At 42.0% G+C, this 24,106-nt stretch overlaps 1 long non-coding RNA gene and 1 pseudogene across 2 annotated transcripts in view; one reads left to right on the plus strand and one right to left on the minus strand.

The window, feature by feature from the left end:
- The window catches only part of LOC133054242 (uncharacterized), a 63,646-nt gene that overhangs the window by 12,728 nt on the left and 26,812 nt on the right, over positions 1 to 24,106 (minus strand). The window contains exon 3 of one of the 2 annotated variants that reach the window (XR_009692390.1): positions 4,789 to 4,835. The exons of the other annotated variant lie outside the window; for it this stretch is intronic. This is a non-coding gene — a long non-coding RNA (uncharacterized LOC133054242). The remainder of the gene's footprint in view (positions 1 to 4,788; positions 4,836 to 24,106) is intronic. 2 annotated transcript variants of the gene reach the window in all.
- LOC133050977 (etoposide-induced protein 2.4 homolog) lies at positions 9,925 to 11,068 on the plus strand (annotated as a pseudogene).

Raw genomic sequence — 24,106 nt, forward strand, 5'->3', positions numbered from 1 at the left:
TCACTTTGTATGATAATCTCTAGGTCCATCCATGTTGCTAGCATTATTTCATTCTTTCTTATGGCTGAGTAGTGTTCCACTGTATACATATATACAACTTCTTTATTCATTCATCTGTTATGGACATTTAGATTATTTCCATATATTGGAAAGTTAAACCATGCTCTTATACTGGAAAAATCAAGATTGTTAAAATGGTCATACTCTCCAAACCAAACAAATGTTACTACAAATTAATTTGATCCCTATCAAATTACTCATGATGTTTTGCACAGAATTAGAACAAATAACCCTAATAAAATGACCATAAATGACCCAGAATCGCCAAAGCAGTTCTGAGGAAAAAGAACAAAGCTGGAGGCATAGCCCTTCTGGAAGTCACACAATACAACAAAGCTATAGTAATCAAAACAGCATGGTGTTGGCACAAAAAACAGACATATGGATCAATGGAACAGAATAGAGAGCTCAGAAATAAAGTCACATACCTACAGTCTATTAATCTTTGACAAAGGAGTCAGGAATATACCATGGAGAAAAGACAGTCTCTTCAGCAAGTGGTGCTGGGAAAACTGGACAGCCACTGTAAATCAATGAAGTTAGAGCATTCCCTCACACCATACACAAAAATAAACTCAAAACAGCTTAAAGACTTAAATAAAGGCAGGACACCATAAAACAGAGAACAGAGGCAAAACATTCTCTGACGTAAATTGGAGCAATGTTTTCTTAGATCAGTCTATGAAGGCAATAGAAATAAAAGCAAAAATAAGCAAATGGGACCTAAGCTTTTGCACAGCAAAGAAAACCATAAACAAAGCTAAAAGACAATCTACAGACAGGGAGAAAATGCAAATCAATGCAACTGGCAAGGGCTTAATTTCCAATATATACAAATAGCTTGTGTAACTCAATAAGAATAAAACAAACAACCAAACAACCCAAACAAAAAATGGTCAAAAGACCAAAATAGACATTTCTCAAAGAAGACATACAGATGGCTAATAGGCACGTGAAAAGATGCTCAACATAGCTAACTATCAGAGAAATACAAATCTAAACTACAATGAGGAAGCATCACACACCAGTCAGAGTAGCCATTATTAAATCCTACAAACAATAAACGCAGGAGAGGGTGTGAAACAAAGGGAACCCCCCTATACTGTTGGTGGGAACGTAAATTGGTACAGCCACTATGGAAAACAGTATGGAGGTTTCTTAAAAAACTAAAAATAGAGTTACCATATGATCCAACAATCCCACTCCTGGTCATATACTCAGACAAAACTCTAATTTGAAAACATACATGCACCCCTATGTTCATAGTGGCATTCTTTGCAATATCCAAGATATGGAAACAGCCTAAATGTCCACTGACATGTGAATAGCTAAAAAAGAAGCAATATATATACACACACAACAGAATACTACACACTCATAAAAAAGGGATGGAATAATACCATTTGGAGCAACATGGATGGACCTAGAGATTGTCAAACTAAGTGAAGTAATTCAGACAAAGACAACATATCATGTGACATCATTTATATGTGGAGTCTAAAATATGATGCAAGTAAACTAATTTACAAAACAGAAAGAGACCCACAGACATAGAAAACAAACTTAGAGTTACCAAAGGGGAGAAGAGGTGGGGAAGGATAAATCAAGAGTTTGGTATTAGCATATACAAGCTGCTGCTGCTGCTGCTAAGTCATATCAGTCATGTCCGACTCTGTGCAACCCCGCAGACGTCAGCCCACCAGGCTCCTCCGTCCCTGGGATTCTCTAGGCAAGAACAGTGGAGTGTGTTGCCATTTCCTTACCAATGCATGAAAGTGAAAAGTGAAAGTGAAGTCGTGTCCAACTCCTTGAGACACCATGGACCGTAGCCCACCAGGTTCCTCCATCCATGGGAGTTCCCAGGCAAGAGTACTGGAGTGGGCTGCCATTGCCTTATCCGCATATACAAGCTACATACATAAAATAGATAAACAATAAAGTCCTACTTGTTATAATATATGTAATATATAATCTAGCACAGGGGACTCTATTCAATATCTTGTAATAACCTATAATGGAAAAGAATATGAAAAAGAATATAAATATTATATGTATAGGTATATATATAACTGTACCTCTTTGCTGCATAGCAGAAACTAATACCACAGGTTTCCCTGGTGGAACAGTGGTTAAGAATTCCCCTTGGGACACAGGTTTGATCCCTGGTTCAAGAAGATCCCACTTGTCACAAGGCAACTAAACCAATGTGCCACAACTGCCGAGCTCACACACTAGAGCCAGCAAGACAGAACTACTGAGCCCACGTGCCCTACAGCCTGTGCTCCAAAACAAGAGAAGCCACTGCAGTGAGAAACCCACACACTAGAGAAAGCCCTCACACAGCACAGAGCCAGCAAACTATATAAATAAATAAATAAATTTTTTAAAGTAACACAACATTGTAAATCAACTACACCTCAAAGAAAAAAAGCTTTGTGAAAATTCCTAATGGTTGAGATGAATAACTGTATCAGTCTTTTTGCTTTCTCTTTAAAAAAAAAATTATTATGGACCATCTTATACTGAAATCTAAAGAGAACACAGATATTTTGTGTTTTTATCCCCATAATTTATTCCCCACAATGTATGATACTTTATGACCCTAACCCAAGCACCAGAACTGTAAGGTGGATTGACTACATTATTTAGGTTGAGGGTCAGTACCACAACCTAAGTATCACACACACACACCCCTATTCTGTTCCCATTGCATTGGCCAGAATTTAATCACATGGCCTCTGACTTTCAGAGAACCTGGAAAATGCAGTCTTTACTATGGGTGGCCAAGTGCCTGAATAAAATGAGAATTTCAGGATTGGGGACCACGCATGTATATCACCTTAACTCTAGTCTAGAGGAATAAATACATCTGTGATATATGAAAACTGAACAAATACATCTGTGATTTTATGAAGATTGAGCATCAGTAATGAGAAGAAAAAAATTAAAATGGCAGTCGGAGAAAGCACATTGGTATGAATCTGACCGACTTTCAATTAATCTAATGAAAAGCCAAGCCAAGATGAAAGTGTGTGTGACTACCACATTGAACACAAAACCTTGTGCTGGTCTGATTTTATCTGGCCTCGGGTGTTGTCTGTAAACAACATTCCATGACTTGATGTTGTGTTAGGAAAGATTCCTCCCTGTTAACACAAAACAAATGAAAAAGCTGAGGTGGACAAAATTCTTCTCTCCCCTCTGGTACATTTAGAGAGTCCATGTACTTCTCAACATGTCCAGTTACAGCTGGAATTGCTATTATCTGTGTCGACTGAGAGGACTGAGAGTTACTCAGGTTTAAAGCTGGCTGCACTGTTCTTGAAACGTATCTGGAGGGACCTCCCTGGTGGTCCAGTGGTTAGGACTCCAAGCTTCCACCGCAGCAGGCACAGGTTCAATTCCTGGTCAAGGAATGAAGATCCCACATGCCGAGCAGTGTGACCAAAATAAATAGATAAGTAATTTTATTAATGTATCTGGAATATTGAATCAGTGTCTGTGTTTTTCAAATACAGGATGAATCATTTACAATCTGGGGTCAGGGAAACAGAGCTGTAGTCTTCACCTGGATGTGCAATATCCAAGCATTTAGCTTCTTATGCTCTAAAGAAAGCAATTTAGTCTTGCCTTTAATATCTCCTTTCTTTCAGAAATTACTTTATTACTCTTTACTAATTTGGGGGGGATTTATTGAGACATAATTCACAAAACTATAGATATTTCAAGTATACAGGTTGGTAAGTTTTGACATATGTATACATCCATGAAACCATCACCACAATCAAGGAAATGAAAATATTCATCACCACCAAACAGAAAATAGCTCTTCCAGTAAAAGAAAAAATTAGAGGAAATATTTCCAAAATCATTTCATTAAGCCAGCATTATCATGATACTAAAATCAGAAAAAAAAAGTACCAAAGATTACAGATCAGTATCTGTTATGAATATAGATATGAAAATTATCAAAGAAATAATATATAACCAAAAACAAAAGTATATAAATTGAATACAGCATCATCCACTGGGATTTCTCCCAAGAATGCAAAGTTTGTTCAATATTAGAAAATCAATGTAATCCACTATATGAACTGTCTAAAAAAAGGAAAAGCACACGATCAATCGATACAAAAAAGGCACTTGAGAAGAGTCCATATCCGTTAAGATTAGAAACTCAGCAAACCAGAACAGGAAACTTCCTCATCCTGATAGTATCTACAGAAAATGTATAGCTAACATCATATGTGGTGGTGAAAGTGCGAAAGCGTTCTTCCCTCATATATGCAACAAGGCAAGGATGTTCTCTCATCACCCCTATGCCGCACCAGACTGGAAGTCCTAATTAGCACAATAAGTCAGAAAAAGGTGAGGGGTGGCGAGGAAAGGGCATAGAGGACTTCACTGGTGGTCCAGTAGTAAAGAATTTGCCAGCCAATGCAGGAGACACAGGTTCAATCCTTGGTGCAGGAAGATTCCACATGCTACAGAGCAACTAAGCTCACATGCCACAACTACTGAGCCCACATGCCGCCACTACTGAAGCCTGTGCATCGAGAGCCCTTGCTCTGCAACAAGAGAAGCCACCTCAGTGAGAAGCCTGTGCACTACAACTAGAGAGTAGCCCTTGCTTGCCACAACTAGAGAAAGCTCTCATGCAGCAAAAAAGACCCAGTGCAGTCAGATAAATAAACTTTAAAAGGGCATACAAAAAGATATTAAAGCTACCTTATTTGCAGATGACATGATTCTCTATGTAGAGAAGCCCAAAGAATCTGAAAAAAAAAATTAAAATGAAATAAAAACTCCTAGAGTTGAGTTTAGCAAGATGCAGGTAGCAATATCAATATTCAAAAATCTACTGTATTTCCATATACTTGCAATAAACAATCAGAAACCAAAATTAAAAAGTGTTTTTAAAATACCATTTCCAGTAGCTCCCAAATAGGCAAGTAGTTCGGTGTAAATCTGAGACTTCCCAGGTGGCGCTAGTAGTAAAGAACTTGACTTTCAATGCAGGAGACACAAGAGATGCGGGTTCGATCCCTGGGTTGAGAAGATCCCCTGAAGTAGGAAATGGCAACTCACTCCAGTACTCTTGCCTGGAAAATCCCATGGACAGAGGAGCCTGGCAGGCTACAGTTTGTGGGGTCTCAAAGAGTCGGACACAACTGAGCACACACACATTGGGTGTAAACCTAATGTACCACGTGTATAAGTTGTGTGTGTAACTAGATGGCTGATTAAAAAAATAGAAGAACTAAACAAATAGAGAGTTTGCCCACAGTTGATAATTGGAAGGTTTGACACCTCTCTCAACTCATTCTGAAATTCTTATGGAATTCCTTAATATATATTTTTTATTGAAGTATGGTTGATTTACAATGTTTCAGGTACATAGCAAGGTGATTCAGTTATACATATACACATATATTATTTTTGAGATTATGCAATTCCTATTTAAAGACAAAAAAGATTTGTAGATCTAGACAAGCATAGTCAAAGCAATTCTGAAAATTAAGAATAAAGTTGGAGTACTCACATGACCCAACTTTAAGAATCATTATAAAGCTACATGAATAAGATAGTACAGTACTGGCAAATGAATAAACACATAAGTCAAAAGAATATAATAAGGAGTGCAGATAGAGATCCACATTAATTACAGCCATTTTATTTAGAATGGAATGCAAAGGTAATTTACCAAAGAAATAGAAACAGTTTCAAAGAAATAGAACAGTGTTAGGTTAATTGGACCACCATATGCAAAACAACGTCAACTAAAACTTCACATTTGAAACTCAATATAGAGCATAGATTTAAATGTAAATTGTATTATAAATCTATTAAACTTTAAGATTAAAACATAGGAGAAAATCTTCCTGACCCTGGTTAAGCAAGAGTCTTAGACATTATACCAAAAGCACCTTCATAAAAAAAATAATTTAGATTCCATCCAAATTAAAAAATTTGATCTGCAGTGCACACTATCAGAAAATGAAAAGATGAACTACAGAACCAGAGAAAATATTTGCAAATCATACATCTGACAAAGGACTTGTATCCAAAATATATAAATGACCCTCAAACTTAACTGTAATAAAAACAAAGCAATTATTTTAAAATGGGCAAAAGAGATGAACTGACCCTTCATCAAGGGGGATATATAGGTGTTAAGTAAACACATGAAAAGATGTTAATTCTCACAAACAGCAGCCGCCACTGCTGCCGAACCTGAACCTGACTCAAATCGTTAAATGACCCCTCTCAAGGTACCTGAAACAACCCAAGACTCCTAGGCTTACATTACTCTTCCCTCAAGCGGCGCTTTGGCCCTCAAGGCACCTCGGGAATTGATCAATCACCTGAAAGAGTAGGAGGAGCCTGAACCCCTACAGACCAATCAGCAGCCACTTGAGTACTGGGTTCCCCAGCACACACAACCTCCAATCAGCCAATAGAAGTGGAACTACAGAGGCGGGGCCTGTCTGGTCTCCATGGTAATCCCTGGCAGGGCGGAGTGGGAAAGAGGCTCTATGTAGTCTTGGTAGTACCAAATCCAGGTGCCCTAAAGGAGGGAGTTGGGGGGGATTAGAAGAGGTAGGGAGAGAATTTATGGAGTGACAAGTGCCAGGAAGAAAGTTAGGAGGGATAGGGGAGAATCAGGCGGAAGGAGAGTTTCATGAGCGGGCAGAGAGGGTTTATTAAGAAGAGAAGTATTTAGAGACAGTTACCAGTTTAGCAGAACAGGGGGGTTGTGTAATTAAGAGGAAGAAGGAGTTCAAAGCTGGTTTCAGAGGTAGAAAGAAGACGTTAGGAGGACGCAAGGCAGGTCTTTATAAGGGACAGAGAAGAAGCTATGAGTGGATAAGAAGAGACTTCGAGTTTACAGTTGCTTAAAGAAGGTCTTGAAGGAGCCAAGTGAGAGGATACGGGCGTGGGGGATAGATGAGGGGAGGAGTTTACAGGTGAACAATAATGGGTCATAACCGGACCATGATAGATGCTTAGGGGCAAAAGAGTGATATTATTATAAAAGGGACAAGCAGAGAGCTATTAAAGACATTAAAGTATTATAGGGTGAAAGTCTTTAAGGGGACAATGGAGGTTTTACACATGAAAAGTGAATGTATTAGTGCTGAGTGAGGGTCTTCTTAGACGGCTGGTTTATAGGGACAAAGGGAAGGTTGCTTGGGGGACAATGAGGGTGTTTATGGAAACAAAGTATTACAGTGGGTCAGTTGAGGTACAAGGAGGTCAAGTGAGAGTCCTCAGAGTCAGAAAGGACTTTAGGGGGACAGTGGAAGGGGTCAAGTGAGACATGCTGTAGAGAGCAGCAAGGCAGTTGTAGAAGACAGGGAGTAGCTTACAGGAGATAGAGAAAATGTTACAGAGAACAGAGGGGTTATAGGGCATGGGGGTGTGGAGAAGAGAGGGTCTGGGAGTTACAGGGTAAATGGATTTATTAAAATGGATAGTAAGGTTGGAGGGAATACAGTGTGAGTTAGAGGGAGTCAGTGAGTCTTTTAAAGAGTGTCAGTGAAGATTTTACAGGAATCAAGGACAATCAAGGAAGGAAGTTACAGGGAATGGTAGGGTCCAGAAGCCATGCTGAGCTATAACCCACTCCCTCTCCCCAGGCATTTGAAATTATGGCTGAGAAGCCCCCCAAGGACTACCTCCTGCTGGCGATCGTGACCTATCTCCTGTGCTGTCCTTTAGGCACTGCAGCCTTGTACTATTCTTCCAAGGTGGGAATGTGCATCGTGTCAGTCCTCACCCTCCCCTCTCTCTCCATCCTGGCCCTGTGTGTGTGCTGGTTGCTCAGTCATGTCCAGCGCTTCCCAACCCCATGGTCTGTAGCCCACCGGGCTCCTCTGTCCACGGAATTCTCCAGACAAGAATACAGGGGTGGGTAGCCATTCCCTTCTCCAGGGGATCTTCCTAATCCAGGGATCAAACCTGGGTCTCCTGCATTGCAGGCAGATTCATTACCATCTGAGCCACCAGGGAAGCCCTGACCCTGGATAAATTTCATCCATATTCTCCATCCTGTTGGTTCAGACCCCACCCTTGCAGTGCCTTCACCCCTCCAATAACCCTTTTAAGCCCATCTCTTCCTGTTCTGTCTCTCCTATCAAACTCAGACAAGGAGCTACAACCGTAGGAATGACCGAGCCTTGGCAGTCAAGTTCTCCCACAAAGCCTACAGTTATTCAGTGGCGGGAATTGTTATGGCATGCATCGCTGCTATCGTTGTCTGGATTATATTTGCAATAGCCACTTTTAAACGGTAACCTCATCGCCGGCTCATGAAGAAAACCACAAAAATATACAACAGTATTACTTATCAAGGCTCTAAGTATCCATTTGGGCCAGTGTCTGGCATGCCAGGTGTTCTAATTTGAATCACCTTGAGGTGGTTGATGGGAGAAGGAAGTGGTAACTCAGGCAGCCTGTTGGACCAAGCTCAAACCAACCCTGGGACCCTGCCAAGGGGGTGGGGCTCATGGGAGACAGTGTAGGGCTCTGTTTCTCCAGGCAACCTCCCCTCCTACCCAAATACATGCCACAAACCTGTTTATGTCAACCAATGGCCTTGACTGAGCTGCCTGACTTTGGGAATACTGCAGTCAACTTCAGATCAAATCCCCACCCTCTCAGAACTTATAAACCAAGGAGGGAAGACATATCACCAGATAGTGACCATCCACATTAGAACTATCTGTAATTGGGGAAATCCAGTGGTGGGTATTGGAGGCTGAACCTAATCTGCACCTAATCTGGGGTACTTGTGGTCTATCAGAAGACGAGAGAGTCAAGCAGCTGTGAGTGAACTGACTAGAATTCAGGCCAGGTAGGAATGTAGAGAGTTTCCATAACAGCTATGGTTGCCTCCTCTCCCCACCAACACCATTGTTTGTGATTTAGGCATCATTCAACAATACTTTATGAGCACCTACTATGTCTCGGCCACTAACCGGGAAAGCAACAGAGCAAAATAAATCAGACCTCTTTCTAATGGAGCTTATGCTCTAGTGAGAAGAAAACCATAAACAAATAGCCCTCTAAATAAACAAGGTAATTACAGGGACTGTAAATACTGTGGAGGAAAATATCACAGGGTAATAAGCCAAAGCAATGCCAGTACTGGCCCACCGACTGTTAGTGTTAAGTACACCAGACAGGTGCAGAAATTGCCAGTTTAGTTCAATTCAGTCACTCAGTCATGTCCGACTCCTCGTGACCCCATGGACTGCAGCATGCCAGGCTTCACTGTCCATCACCAGTAATCGCCAGTAGGTACGTTGAAAGTGAAAATGTTAGTTGTTCAGGCCTGTCTGACTCTTTGTGACACCCATGGACTGTAGCCCACCAGGCTCCTCTGTCCATGGAATTCTCCACTCAAGAGTACTAGAGTGGGTTGCCAGTCCCTTCTCCAGGGAATCGTCCCAACCCAGGAATTGAACCAGTGTCTCCTGCATTGCAGGCAGATTATCTACTTTCTGAACCACCAGGGAAGCCATATGTTCAAACTTACAGCAATTTGACATTGTCATGGCATCCAAGTATAAGATCAAGAGTCTTGTTTCAATTAAAAATTAAAAAATAAAAATAAAGAGTCTTGTCTGGTTGAACCAAGTATAGGCCAGAGTACGGGTGCAGCGGCCTTGGCCCGGGAGCGCTGGGGCAGGAGTGGGTGGCCTGGCATGTTGGGCTGGGAGGAGCTGAGCGGGCCTGCATAGGGCGAGAGGCCCGGCTAGAGCCGGAGCCCCGGTGGCAAAGCAGCTGTGTCCCTCACGATGAAAGGTCTGGGGATACCTCTCTCTCCTTTGTATAGTTGATAGTTTAGGCAGTGAAGAAATGGCTTACAGTGTCAAAACCTTTCTGCGGGACCCTGCCAGGGGAATCAAAACCTCCATCTGGGGAATTTATACCATCTCAAAGCTAGATGCTCAAATTCAACAAAAGAGAGAGGAGCAGTGTCCAAAAAGGTTAAGCAGTGTCCTGGCTCAGAGAAGAGCCCAGAGCACTGAGAGAAAGCAGGAGAGTGAACCACATGTTGTTAGGAGAATTTTTCAGTGCTGCGCTTGGAATGGTGGAGTTTCCTGGTTCAATCTCCTCTTGTTTCATCAAGTGTTTATTCCTGTGCTTCAGTCAGTAGTGGCCCGGATTATTGGTGATCCCATCACTACATGGGGATATTTGGTCATGGCTGGAGATTTTCCCTGGATCAACTTTCAGAGCTTTCTCGGTGCACTCCCTCTTTGCACTCACCAAAGTCATAAGCTCAATTTGGTGCCATGATACAGCTGACCTGGCATCAGAGGTATCAGGAAGGAAGCCTCCCACATTCCCTAGTGTAGCAAAATAATTGCTGACATGCTCTTCAGCCTTTCGCTGCAGGCTCTCTTCTTCCTCCAGGGGATGTCTGTGAGTCTCTTTCCCATCCAGCTGATTAGTCTGGTTAGTCTTCTGCATATGTCTCTTTTCTACTCACTACTCACAGTCCATGGAATTCTCCAGGCCAGAATACTGGAGTGGGTAGCCTTTCCCTTCTCCAGGGGATCTTCCCAATGCAGGGATTGAACCCAGATCTCCCGCTTTGCAGGAGGATTCTTTACCAGTTGAGCCACAAGGGAAACCCAAGAATACTGGAGTGGGTAGCCTATCCCTTCTCCAGCAGATCTTCCTGACCCAGAAATCGAACCGGGGTCTCCTGCAGATTCTTTACCAACTGAACTATCAAGGAAGCTCTACTCACTATACTGCTTCAGTGGATGGTTCAATAAAGGAATTGAAATGCACCAGCGGTTGTCAAACACAGAAAGGAATTGGCCTTGCTTTGGATTTGGTTTGCCCCTGGCTTTCCTCACAGCATGGCAGTCCTCCAACATTGTCAGTGGCTGCCTCTTCTCTGTCCTCTTCCCTTTATTCCTTATCAGTGCCAATGAAGCAAAGATCCCTGGCAAAGCATACCCCTTCCAACTGCACCTCTTCTCCTTAGTAATTTTCTTAAGCAGCAGACTCTTCCACAAGATGGGTGAACCTGCAGTAATTTCCACTTCTGCAGAGTTTCTTCACCATACCCATCTCCTGCCCGAACTGAAGGCTGCTGCAGGCCCCCGAGCCCATCACCAGCCATCTGGAGGAGATGGCAGGGATCGGAAGGACGGACGCCATGGCAGCTCTTTTCCTGGTTCACCTCCATCCCCTCCCAGGGAAGGCGGGGCCCACCATGCCAAAGGCCCTAGACACATTCCCTTCTCTCTGAGGAATCCAGACTTTTGTCTCTGGTGCACATAAGGCAGAATCTTCCTGACACCACTATGGACTTTAAACACTGGTGAGTCTGAAAGGACCTCAGGTTTTTCTGCAGCTCTTCTCTAACCCTTGCCAGCCTCGTGCCTGGACTGATTTGAATACTCTTTCTCCTTGTGCCATTTCCCCTTCCACTTACCCTTCCTGCCTCCCACCACCCTTGGATGAATGGATTTTTGTGATTCTGGCTGCTGTATATTATGGATCTATTATTTTTGTTTTTCTGTGATGCACATATATTGGCTGTGGGAGGGACAGGAGGCTCTGCTGCTCCTTGGTTACTCTCTTTATAGCCATCACTGTCTTTTTTCTTTAACTCAAGTTAGATTTTGGTCTCTTGCTCCACTGCAAAAAAAAAGGAGAAACAAGCCTGAAGAGATGGGACAGGGAGAAAGACTGCACAGCCACATTTGCTGGGTTTTGAGGAGTGATTTTCTTTCTTCCCCTTGAAGGAGAAAAGCTTTTTTCACTGGTACATTTAAAGCTCACTCGACGATAGGGAGGTACCAATTTTGGACAAGTGCCACTGCAACATGGAATGCTCAGAGAATCTGACTGTTGGCCACTGCCGGTTCTGTCTGGTATTTCAAAGAAATATTGGGTGCTGCAAATAGGAACTGTACGGGTAAACTTATTAAACCCATTAAACCTGAAAAAAAAAAAAAAAGTACAGCCCCAAAGGATCAATCCATGACAGACTGGAGAAGATAGCAAAAACAGATCCTATACTACAATCACAAATAGTTTGAGATGCAATGGGCTAGCGGGCACTGAGGTCTAGAAAGTATATTGTTTTAGGTCATGCTAGTGGCTGTAGTAAATATACTAGCTCACAAAATAGAAGTATATTTCACATTCCCAGAACCTCAAATTTGGGCATTTCAAGTGACCCACAAATAATTCAGGGATCACATCTCCTTCTATTTGGTAATTCCACCATCCCCAGAGGACCGAGTCCTTTGAATTCAGGTAGAAGTAGACAGTGAGATCCCCAACTTGATTTTTTAAAATCCCTGGCCTACAAGTGAGCACTTGTACATTGTTGGTGGGAAGGTAAACTTGGACAACCACTATGGAAAAAAGAATGGAGGACCCTCAAAAGTATAATTTATAGATTAATTATGATTGTCTATCAAGTGATGCAACAATTTCACTTTTGGGCATATGTCCAAAAGAAAGAAAATCACTGCTTCAAAGACATATCTGTTCGCCCTTGATCACTGCAGCATTATTGACAATAGGCAAGATAAGGAAACAACTCAAGTATCTGATAAAAGACGAATGTCATCCACATAAAGAAGATGTGATACATGTACAGAAAGGAATATTATTAAGCCGTGAGAAACATGAAATCCTGCCAATTAAGACAACACAGATGGACCTTGAGGGAACTGCCATAAATGAAACAGGTCAAACAGAGAAAGATTAATACTGTATGATACCACTTACATATGTAATTTTTTAAAATATATTCCCATAGAAACTAAAAGTAGAATGATGGTTGCCAGGGGCTGGAAAGTGGGAGGGAAAGTACAAGCTGGTAAAAACTTTTTAAAAAGTAGAAAATCTCAGTTACAAGGTGAATAAGGTTTGAGGGTCTAATATATAACACTGTAACTACCATCAACAATACTATATTGTGAACTTAAAACTTGCTAAGAAAATAAGTCTTAAGCACTCAACACCCCCACCCAAAAAAATAAAGAGGTAACTGTGTGAGCTAGCAGATGTGTTAATTAATTTGATTGTGGTAATAATTTCACTAAAGATATGATACAAATGAATAATCATAACAAAACAGAAACAGAGTCATAGATACAAATAGTTGCCAAAAGGAGGATAAGTGGAACAGATGAGGGAGATTAAGGGATCCAAACTTCCAGTTAAAAAATAAGTGAATCACATTTATGTACATCATGGGGAATATAGTAAGTAGTAATGAAATATCTTTGTATGGTGACTGATGAAACTAGACTTATCACGATGATTATTTTGTAATGTATGGAAGTATCAAATCACTATATTGTGCACCAGGCATAGGTCAATTATGCTTCAAACAAACTCATAAAAGAGATCAGATTTGTGGTGACCAAAGGATGGGAGTGGGGGAGGAGGAATTGGATGAAAGTGGCAAAAGGTACAAACTTCCAGTTATAAGACAAATCACTACTAGAATATTATGTACAATGTGACAATATAATCAATACTGCTGTAAGTTCTATACATAAATTGTTAAAAGAGTAAATCCTAAATCCTAAGAGTAAATCATCACAAGGCAAAAAAAATTTTTTTCTGTTATTTTGTATCTGTATGAGATGATGGATGTTCACTAGATTTATTGTGGTGATCATTTCATGACATAGGTAAGTCCTATCATCATGCTGTACACCTTAAACCTATGCAGTGCTATATGTCAATTATATCTCAATAAAAATGGAAGGAAAAACACACACATACATATATATTCCTAAAATTGGTAACATGCATTTAGAAGATCACAGGGCACAATATCAACAAGCAAAAATCTAAGATATTAGCAAATGCTAGCAATGAAAAATAAGAATGCATACCTTTTTAAAATACCATTTTAAATAGTTAAAAAAAACTAGTAGAGTGTATATCTAAGAGATTATGTGTATGCACTGTCTATTTAAAAAACAGCAGCTGATGAAAGAAATAAAAGAAGACTTAAAAGTGTTCCCACAATCGTTAGTTGAAAGGGTCATCTCTCAAGTAGATATGAAATTCTAACACTATTCCTATTAAAAGACCAACAAAATTTGTAGATCTAGACAAGTATATTCAAAACAATTATGAAAAATAAGAATAAAATTATAGAACTCATGTTACCCAATTTTAAGAATCATTATAAAGCTACATTAATAAGACAGTGTGGTATTGGCAAACAGATAAATACATAGGTCAACAGAATAAGGAATGCAGAAAGAGGCACATAATAAATATGGTCAATTTATTTTAAAAAGAAATCCAAAAGTAATTTATGAAAAAAATGGGTATTCATGGTGTTTAATTGGATCACTATAACCAAAATATAATTAATCTCAATGAAAACCTCATATCTTATACAGATATACTCAATACAGACCATAGAGCTAAATGTACATTGTAAATCTAACACTTAGAAGAAAACATAGGAAAAAATCCTCCTGAGTTAAGCAAAGAGTTCTTAGACATGATACCAAAAACACCTCCATAAAAGAAAAAAAGTAATTTAGACTCCCTCAAAATTAAAAACTTTGCTCTGCAATGGACACTGTTAGAAAATAAAAAGATTAAGCTACAGACCCAAAGAAAATACTTTCAAATCACATATTTGATATCTGGATTCAAAATATATATGACCCTCAAACCTAACTGTAATTAAAAAAAAAAAAAAAAAAAACAACTATTTTTTAATGGGAGAAAGACCTGAACTGACACTACATCAAAGGGGATGTACAGGTGGCAAATAGGCATGTGAAAAGCTGTTCATTCGTGCAAAGATCACCCTCCACCTGCCACTGCTACATGATCCCTCTCAAGGTGTTTGAAGCAACCTAAGACTCCTAGGCTCATATCACTCTTGCACCAAGCAGTGTCTCTCCCTTCCTGGGACTGATCACTCATCAGAGAGACTAGGAGGAGCCTGAGCTCCTTCAGATGAGAATTCAGCCAGATGAGAATTGGATTCCTCAACCCTAACACACAACCTCCAATCAGTCATAGAAGTAGAATGATAGAATATTCTAGGATAGGAGGTGGGGCCTGTCTGGTCTCCATGGTAATCCCTGGCAGACTGGAGTGAGGGACAGGCCCTATGTTACCTTATTGGTGTCAGATCCATATGCCCTAATGGAGGTGAGGGGGGCAGGGAGAGAATTTATGGGGTGACAGGAGGGAGAAAGAGAGCTAGAGGGAGTGGGGAATGAAGGGGCAAGGAGGGCTTCATTAGAGGGCAGAGAGGGTATAGAGAATTATTCAAGGATTTTGGGGAACTGGAAGGTTATAATTAGTGGAGGGAGAAGGAATTCAAAAGATCACCAAGCTCATTTTAGAGGCAGAGAGAAGGTGTTAAGAGGAACTGGTCAGGTCTTTAAAAGTGGACAGAGAAGAGGCTATGAGTGGACAAGGAGAGGACTTGGAGTTTATATTTGCTCAAATAACATCTTAGAGAAGCCAAGTGAGAGGATATGGGGGTGGGGGAAAGGGAGGAATTTATAGATGAACAATAAGGGTCATAACAGGACCATGACAGATGCTTAGGGTCAAAATGAGTGGTATTATTATAAAAGGGACCAGCAGAGACCTATTAAAGACATTAGAAGTATCATAGGGTGAGAGCTTTTAGGGGGACAATGGAGGTTTTACACATGAAAAGTGTGTTAGTGTTGAGTGAGGGTCTTCATAGTAGGGTGGTTTATAGGGACAAAGAGAAGGCTGCTTGGGGGACAATAAGGGTGTTAATGGAAACAAACTGTAACAGTGGGTCAGCTGAGGTACAGGGAGGTCAAGTGAGAGTCCTCAGAATCAGTAGGGACTTTAGGGGAACAGTGGGAGGGGTCAAGTGAGACATGCTGTAGAGAGGAGCAAAGTAATCACAGAAGACAGGGAGGAGCTTGTAGCAGATGGAGAAAATGTTACAGAGAACAGAGAGAGGTTATAGGGCATGGGGGTGGGGAGAAGAGAGGGTCTGGGAGTTATGGCGTAAAGGTATGTGTTAGAGTGGGTAATAAGGTTTGAAGGAAAATGGTGTGAGTTGGAGTCAGTGAGACTTTTAAAGAGTGTCAGTGAAGATTTTATAGGAATCAAAGACAGTCAAGGAAGGAAGTTACAGGGAATGGTAGGGTCCAGAAGCCATGCTGAGCTATCACTCACTCCCTGTCCCCAGGAATCTGAAAGTGTGTCTGACGAGGCCCCCAGTGACCACCTCTTGCTGGCGATCTTGGCCTATCTCCTGTGCTGTCCTTTAGGCACTGCAGCCTTGTACTATTCTTCCCAGGTGGGCATGTGCATCGTGTCAGTCCTCACCCTCCCCTCTCTCTCCCTCCTGGCCCTGACCCTGAATCAATTTCATCCATGTTCTCCATCCTGTTGGCTCAGACCCCACCCTGAGTCCTTGCAGCGCCTTCATCCCCACCCCCACCCCCCGCAATAACCCTTTTAAACCCATCTATGCCTGTTCTGTCTCTCCTCCCAAACTCAGACAAGGCGCCACAACCGTAGGAATGAACGAGCCTTGGCAGCCGAGACCTCCCACAAAGTCTTCAGTTTTGCACTGGCAGGAATTATTATGGCATGCATCGCTGCTCTCAACAGCTGGATTATATTAATAACAGCCATTTTTCAACGGTGACCTAATCTCCAACTCACGAAGAAAACCACCATAATATACAACAATTATTAACCTAGGCTCTCAGTATCCATATGCGCCAATGTCTGGTGTGCCAGGTGTTTTGACCTGAAGCACTTTGGGGTGGCTGACGGAGGAAGGAAGTGATAACTCTGGCCAGAGCTCAAGACCAACCCTGGGACCCTGCTGAGGGGTGGGGGTCATGGGAGACAGTGTAGCACACTGTTTCCCCAGGGCAGTCTCTGCTTCTGCCCAAACACACACCACAAACCCTTTTATGTCAGCTAAGGGTCTTGACTGAACTACCTGACTTTGGGGATACAGCAGTCAACTTCAGATCAAACCCCCACCCTCTCAGAACTTATAAACCAGGGGGGGAAGACATATCACCAGATATTGACCATCCACAGTAGACCTATCTGTAATCAGAGAAATCTAGTAGGGGATAAAGGAGGCTGGACCTAATCTGGGTACTTGTCGTCTATCAGGAAACTAGGGAATCAAGCATCTGTGAGTGAACTGGCTAGAATTCAAGTCAGGTAGGATTGTAGAGAGCTTCCAGAACAGTTATGGTTGCCTCGTCCTTTTTCCACCAACACCATTGCTTGTGATTTAGCCATCATTCAACAATGCTTCCTGAGCACCTACTATTTACCAGGCATGATAACAGGAACTAGGAATGCAAAAGAACAAAAGAAATCAGACCCCTTTCTGATGGAGCTTACAGACAGAGCTTTAAATAAACAAGATAGTTACAGGGAATGTAAATGCTATGGAGAAAAATAACACAGTGTGATAAGCTGGAGCGGTGCCAGCACTGGTCCACTGACTGTTAATGTTAATTACAACAAGCTAGGCAGAAATTTACAGTAGGTGCATTGAAATTTACAGCAATTTGACAGTGTCATGGCCTCCAAGTATAAGATAAAGAGTTTTGTCCTCTTGAACAAAGTATTACCCAAAAGGATCAATAGGTGACAGACTGGAGAGGTAAAAAACAGATCCAATGCCACAACCTAAACTAGTTTGAGATGCACTGGGCTAGTGGGCACCAAGGTCTAGAAAGTATACTGTTTAGAGTCATGCTAGAGGCTGTAACAAATAAACCCCCTCAAATCAATAGCTCACAAGATACAAGTTTATTTCACATTATCGCAACCTCAAAATGTGGGCATTTCAAGTGACCCACATATAGTTCACAAATCCCATCTCCTTCTGCTTGGTGATTCCACCATCTCCAGAGGGCTCAGAGTCCTTTGAACTCAGGTAGAAGAAGACAATAAGACATTTGCTTCTTAATTTTATTTATTTTCACCTGTGCTGGATCTTCACTGTTGCACATGGGCTCTCTCTACTTGTGGTACGTGGGCTTTTCATTGCAGTGGCTTTTCTTGTTGCAGAGTAGGGTCTCTAGGGCATGCAGCCTTCAATAGTTGTAACGCACAGGCTTAGATGCCCTGTGGCTTGTGGGATCTTCCTGGACCAGGGATAGAACCCATGTCCCCGATCTTGGCAGGTGGATTCTTAACCATTTGACCACCATAGAAGTCCTCCACTGGCTTTTTAAAATCCCTGGCCTGAAAGTGAACACTTGTACACTGTTGGTGGGAATGTGAACTTGGACAACCACTATAGAACACAGGATTGAGGACCCTCAAAAATATAATTTAAATATTAACTATGATTGTCTAGCATATGATGCAGCAATTTCACTTTTTGGCATATGTACAAAAGAAATAAAACCACTGCTTCAAAAAGATATCTGCTTTCCCTTGATCATTGCAGCGTTCGTCACAATAGGCAAGATAAGGAAACAACTCAAGTGTCTGACAATGGATGAATGGACAAAGAAGATGTGTTATATGTACAGAAATGAATATTATTAAGCCTTGAGAAATATTAAATTCTGCCAATTAAGACAACACAAATGGACCTTGAGGGAATTACTATAAGTGAAGTAGGTCAAATCAGAAAAATAGAAATACTGTATGATATCACTTATATATAGAATATTAAAAAAAAACATAGAAACTGAAAACAGAATGAAGGTTGTCAGGGGCTGGAAGGTGGGGGACAAGCTGGTAAAAAAAAATAGAAAATTTCAGTTATAAGGTGAATTTGGTCTGAAGGTCTAATATATAACATTGTAACTATGGTTAACAATACTGCATTTTGTACTTAAAAATATGCTAGGAAAGTAAATCTTAAGCATTCAACACTCCCCCAAAACAATCAAGAGGTAGCTGTGTGCGCTGATAGATGTGTTAACTAATTTGATTATGGTAATAATTTTACTACCAACATGATACAAATGAACAATCATAATGAAACAGAAAAAGAATCATACATACAGAAGGGGGTGGGGGAATAAGTGGAATAGGTAAGGGAAAACTAAGAGGTACAAAGTCCTAGCTAAAAAATAAATGAATCACATTTATGTACAGCATGGGGAATATAGTCAGTAATAACGTAATATTTTTTATGGTGATGGATGATAACTAGACATCACAGTGGTTTTATTGTTCTGTATAGAAATATCAAATCATGATATTGTGCACCAGGGATAGGTCAACTATACTTTAAACAAGCTCATAATAAAAAAAAAATAAAATAAAGGAAACCAGATTTGTGGTGACCAAAGGAAGGGTATGGGGGAGGGGGTATTGGATGAAAGTGGTAAAAGGTATGAACTTCCAGTTACAAGACAAATAATTACTGGGATATAATGTTGCTGCTGTTGTTCAGTCGCTCAGTCATCCGACCCTCTGTGACCCCATGGACTGCAGCACACCAGTCTCCTCTGTCCTTCACTATCTCCCAAACCTTGCTCAAATTCATGTCCATTGAATCAGCGATGCCATCCAACCACCTTATCCTCTGTCATCCCCTTCTCCTCTTGCCTTCAGTCTTTCCCAGCATCAGGGTCTTTTCCAATGAGTCAGCTCTTTGCATCAGGTGGCCAAAGTATTGGAGCTTCAGTTTCAGCATCAGTTCTTCCAATGAATATTCAGGGTTGATTTCCTTTAGGATTGACTGATTTGATCTCCTTGCTGTTCAAGGGACTCTCAAGAGCCTTCCCCAGCACCATAATTCAAAAGCATCAATTCTTCAGAATTCAGCCTTCTTCGTGGTCCAACTCGCACATTCTTTACGTGACTCCTGGAAAAATTATACATTTGACTATCCAAATCTTTGTCAGCAAAGTAATGTCTCTGCCTTTTAATACGCTGTCTAGGTTTGTCATAGCTTTCCTTCCAAGGAGCAAGCATCTTTTAATTTCATGGCTGCAGTCACTGTCCACAGTGATTTTGGAGCCCAAAAACATAAAATCTGTCACTGCTTCCATTTTTTCCCCTTCTCTGTGCCATGAAGTGATGGGACCAGATGCCATGATCTTAGTTTTCCAAATGTTGAGTTTCAAACTAGCTTTTTCACTCTCCTCTTTCACCCTTATCAAGACACTTTTCAGTTCCTCTTCACTTTCTGCCATTAGAGTGGTATCATCTGCATGTCTGAGGTTGCTGATATTTCTCCTGGCAGTCTTGATTCCAGCTTGTGATTCATCCAGCCCAGTATTTTTCATGATGTACTCTGTATATAACTTAAATAAGCAGGGTGACAATATACAGCCTTGACATAGTCCTTTCCCAATTTTGAACCAGTTTTCCCATGTCCGGTTCTAAATGTTGCTTCTTGACCTGCATACAGGTTTCTCAGAAGACAGGTAAGGTGGTCTGGTACTCTTACGTCTTTAAGAATTTTCCAGTTTGTTGTGATCCACACAGTCAAAGGCTTTCAGGTAGTCAATGAAGCAGAAGTATGTTTTTCTGGAACTTCCTTGCTTTCTCCATGATTCAACAAATGTTGGCAAATTGACCTCTGGTTCCTCTGTCTTTTCAAAACCCAGCTTGTACATATGGAGGTTCTCAGTTCACATACTGCTGAAGCCTAGTTTGAAGGATTTTGAACATAACCTTGCTAGCATGTGAAATGAACACAGTTGTACAAGTAGTTTGAACATTCTTTACCACTAGCCTTCTTTGGGACTGGAGTGAAAACTGACTCTTTCCTGTCCACTGGTTGAGTTTTCCAAATTTGTTGACATATTGAGTGCAGCACTTTAACAGCATCCTCTTTCAGGATTTTAAATAACTCAGCTGGAATCCTGTCATCTCCACTAGCTTTGTTTGTAGTAATGCTTACTAAGGCCCACTTGACTTCACACTCCAAGATGTCCAGCTCTAGGTGAGTGACCACACCATCATGGTTATCCAGGTCATTAAGACTTTTCTTGTATCAGTTCAATCACTCACTCGTGTCTGACTCTTTGTGACCCCACGGACTGCAGCACTCCAGGCCTCCCTGTCCATCACCAACTCCTGGAGTTTACTCAGACTCATGCCCATTGAGTCGGTGATGCCATTCAACCATTTCATCCTCTGTCGTCCCCTTCTCCTCCCACCTTCAATCCTTCCCAGCATCAGGGTCTTTTCCAGTGAGTCAGTTCTTCACATCAGGTGGCCAAAGTATTGGAGTTTCAGCTTCAGCATCAGTCCTTCCAATGAATATTCAAGACTGATCTTTAGGATGGACTGGTTCAATCTCCTTGCTGTCCAAGGGACTCTCAAGAGTCTTCTCCAACACCACAGTTCAAAAGCATCAATTCTTCACTGCTCAGCTTTCTTTGTAGTCCAACTCTCACATCCATACAAAACTATTGGAAAAACCATAGCTTTGACTAGATGGACCCTCAAGGCACTCCTAGAATTGATCAGTCACCAGAGAGAGTAGGAAGAGGCTGAGCTCCTTCAGACCAATCAGCAGCCACCTGAGTATTGGCTTACCCTAGTCATCACACACAACCTCCAATCAGCCAATAGAAAGAGAGACTAGGAGGCGGGGCCTGCCTGGTCTCCACGGTGATCTCTGGATAGTGAAGGAAAGGCTCTATGTAGCCTTGGTAGTACCAGATCCAGTTGCTATAATGGGGTGTTTGAAGGGGCAAGGAGAGAATTTATGGGGTGACAGATGGGAGGAAGAGAGTTAGAGAGGGTGGGGGGAATAAAGGGAGGAAGTTTCATAAGGGGACAGAGACAGTTTTATAAGTAAAGAAGTATCTAGAGGGAGCACAAGTTTAGGAAAACAGGGAGGTTGTAATTAGTGGTGGGGAAAGGAGTTCAAAGGATCACCAAGTTGGTTTCAGAGGTAGAAGGTTTCAGTGGGGGACAGGGCAAGTCTTTATAAAGAGATAGAGAAGAGGCTGTAAGTGGAAATGGAGGGAACTTTAGTTCACAGTTGGTTAAATAACAGAGGAGCCAAGTGAGAAGTTATGGTGTGAGGGGGAGAAGGGAGAAGTTTATGGATGAAAAATAGGGTCATAACAGGATCATGGCAGATTCACAAGGACAAAATGAGTGGTATTATTATAAAAGGGACAATGAAATGAAATGTTAGTTGCTCAGTCATGTCCGACTCTTTGCAATCCCATGGGCTGTAGACTGCCAGGTTCCTCTGTCTATGGGATTCTCCAGGCAAGAATATTGGAGTGGGTTGCCATACTCTTCTCCAGGGGATCTTCCCGACCCAGGGATCAAACCTGCATCTCTTACGTCTCCTGCATTGCAGGCAGATTCTTTACTGTCTGAGCCAGCAGGGAAGCTATAAAGGGGACAAGCAGAAAATTATTAAAGACATTAGAAGTATTATAGAGACTTCCCTGGTGGTCCAGCAGCTAAGACTCCTTGCTCCAAACGCAGTGGGCCTGGGTTCAATCCCTGGTCAAGGAACAAGATCCCACATGCTGCAACCAAAAATCTGAAGTGTCAAAACTAAGACCCAGCACAGCCAAGCAAATAAATGTTTTTAAAAAGACATTCAAAGTATTATAGGGTGAAAGATTTTAGGGGGACAATGGAGGTTTTACACATGAAAAGTGTTGAGTGAGGGTCTTCTTAGTTGGCGGTTTATACGGACAAAGAGAAGGTTGCTTGGAGAACGATGAGAGTGTTAATGGAAACTAAGCTTGACAGTGGGTCAGCTGAGGTACAGGGAGGCCAAGCGAGAGTCCTCAGAATCAGTAGGGAATTTAGGGGGACAGTGGGAGAGGTCAAGTGAGACAAGCTATAGAGATCAGCAAGCAATTATAGAAGACAGAGAGGAGTTTACAGGAGAAGGGGAAAATGTTACAGAGAACAAAGAGGGATTCTAGGGCATGGGGGTGTGGTGGGAGGTTGCTACCAGGTCTAGTGGTCAGGGAGGTATTAAAAGAGAGAGGGAGATGTTAGGGGGAGACAGTGAGCATTTGCAAGATCTAAGGGGGTGGTCAATGAAGAATTTATAGGAGCCACAGAGAGATGTGTTGGTGTAAAAAGGGAGGAGTTCAGAGAGAATATGAGAGACCAGAGGCCATACTGAGCCATAACCCACTCCTTCCCCAGGTGTTTGAAATTATGTCAGAGGCGTCACCCAGCGAGGATGACATCATGCTGCCATCCATGGGCTGCTTCATGTGTTGTCCCTTATGCACGGTAGCCATGTTCTACTCTTCCCAGGTGGGAATCTGCATCTTGCGAATCCGAGCCCTCCCCTCCCTCTCTCTGGTTCTGACCCTGAACCACCTTCCTTGTCCTTCCTCCTTGGATTCAGGCCCCTACCCTGGGTCTGTACACTCCCAATGGCTCACCCCCATTCAATAACCCTTATAAGCTCATCATACCCATTCTGTCTTTCCTCTCAGACTCAGACAAGATGACTCAAAAATAAACTGAACAGTTTTGCGGGGACAGTGGAAGGGGCCAAGAGAGGAATGCTCTAGGGGTGTGCAAGGCAGTTAGAGAAGATGATGAGGAGGTTGTAGGCGGCAGGGAAAGGGTTATAGAGAACAGAGAGGGATTAGAGGGTGTGTGGGTGGGGTGGGGGCTAAATGAGTTCTAGGGGACATCAAGGTATTACAGTAAGGTTAAAGGGGGTACGGTGCAACTAGTGGGGGTCAATGAGACATTTTTAAAGAGTGTCAGTAAAGATTTTGTAGGATCCAAGCAGGGTGAAGGGTAGGAGGTATTGGGAAACATAGAGTCCAGAAGCCACACTGAACCATAACCCACTCCTTCTCCCCAGCCTTTTGAAATTAGGTCTAACAAGCCTCCAAGTGACCACCTCTTGCTGGCGATCTTGGCCTATCTCCTGTGCTGTCCTTTAGGCACTGCAGCCTTGTACTATTCTTCCCAGGTGGGCATGTGCACCATGTCAGGCCTCACCCTCCCCTCTCTCTCCATCCTGGCCCTCACCCTGAATCAATTTCATCCATGTTCTCCATCCTGTTGGCTCAGACCCCACCCTGAGTCCTTGCAGCACCTTTGCCCCCTCCATGAACCC

Source organism: Dama dama, chromosome 4 (genome assembly GCF_033118175.1).
Source record: "Dama dama isolate Ldn47 chromosome 4, ASM3311817v1, whole genome shotgun sequence".
In the NCBI taxonomy this organism is placed as follows: domain Eukaryota; kingdom Metazoa; phylum Chordata; class Mammalia; order Artiodactyla; family Cervidae; genus Dama; species Dama dama.